This window comes from Sinocyclocheilus anshuiensis, unplaced genomic scaffold, assembly GCF_001515605.1.
Source record: "Sinocyclocheilus anshuiensis isolate Anshui unplaced genomic scaffold, SAMN03320099.WGS_v1.1 scaffold234, whole genome shotgun sequence".
Taxonomy (NCBI): Eukaryota; Metazoa; Chordata; class Actinopteri; order Cypriniformes; family Cyprinidae; genus Sinocyclocheilus; species Sinocyclocheilus anshuiensis.
Genome location: NW_015544165.1, coordinates 2,134,906 through 2,136,183, shown reverse-complemented (window position 1 = coordinate 2,136,183; position 1,278 = coordinate 2,134,906). Strand labels below are relative to the sequence as shown.

The window sequence follows — 1,278 nt, the reverse complement described above, 5'->3', positions numbered from 1 at the left end:
TTAAAAACTGAGAAAGTATTCATTATTTCTTCAGGCTACAATAGGGAAATACTATTTTTCGTTTGGCAGAGAAGTGTGCATACAATCACTGTTTCCTAATTAAACTTTACGTTAACCTTTAACTGAATCATTTCAATTAATCATTGCATTGCACTCTTGGTCATGTCCACATCCCTGACAAAAACTACACATCAACAAATAGCATGAAACTCAAAAACTCTAACAATGATAGACAGATAGAACATTGATTTATTTCATCTAATCCACTTTGCACAGAAATAAACACTTCACTAAGCATTTTTAGTGCATTTTAAAAGGCCACAGAAAAGCCATCCATTAGTATTCATATAATATTTATGTAAAATAACAGCATGGGGGTGTTACATCCCAAAGTATGAAGTTGACACAAGCAATGTTACAACAACAACAGTGAGGAAGGTTTACAAAGCACAGACCACTCTAGTGCATAAAAAAAAGCCTAACACACCAATGCCACATACAGCCTATGGGGAACAGAAAGTAGGGCGTGAATTCGTGAAGGCGCTCGTGCTTAACACTTAAGTATTTTCCACTATCAAACTAAAACATACACATATTAACGTTACGTGACATTTAGCACAATACTATGGAAGTCCGCTACGTTCAAGCCACATAAGTAGACCTTACTCCATTGATATTTCCAGTAGAGTCAAATACAGGAAACTTGTTGAATATGTGAATTCTCATGAAGGCAATGTCCTCGCGTATTTTGTCATGGAGTATCCAGACAAAAATATGGTCGTTTTGGTGTCGTTTAAGTAAGCTAATATATATATATATATATATATATATATATATATATAATGGCCTAGCTAAACCGACTTCACAATCATACTGAGATTAAATTATTACAAAGCGAGATTTTTATTCGTAAGAGAGCTCTTTGATGGCTTTTTGTTTTGTTTTTCTGGTCGCTCGCTTCGCTCGACAGCGAATTTTCGTGTACAGTAGAGGAAAGTGGGCTATTACAAAACTCATGTTTCCTCCTTACAACAACATTAAGCGATAAACAAATTCAGGTCGCGATAAACTCACCGTCCGTAGTTTATATAGCAAAAATACAATGCTGTTAGAACACAACTTACCTGATTTCGACGCCAGCTCTTTAACACACCTAAAGAGATATAAGTCTGCGCCTTCCGTGTGCGTTTGTTTTTTTTTTTTCTTTCTATCCACCTACTTTCGCTTTACACTGACACTGAAGCTGTTGCCTATTGGTCATCCTGATGCAGCTCTTCT

General features: G+C 36.0%; 1 protein-coding gene across 1 annotated transcript in view; it reads right to left on the bottom strand.

The window, feature by feature from the left end:
* stat6 (signal transducer and activator of transcription 6, interleukin-4 induced) overlaps positions 1 to 1,278 on the bottom strand; it is a 26,008-nt gene extending 24,730 nt beyond the window's left edge. The window contains exon 1 of the mRNA XM_016495759.1: positions 1,125 to 1,278. The gene's annotated coding sequence lies outside the window, so the exon portion shown is untranslated. The remainder of the gene's footprint in view (positions 1 to 1,124) is intronic.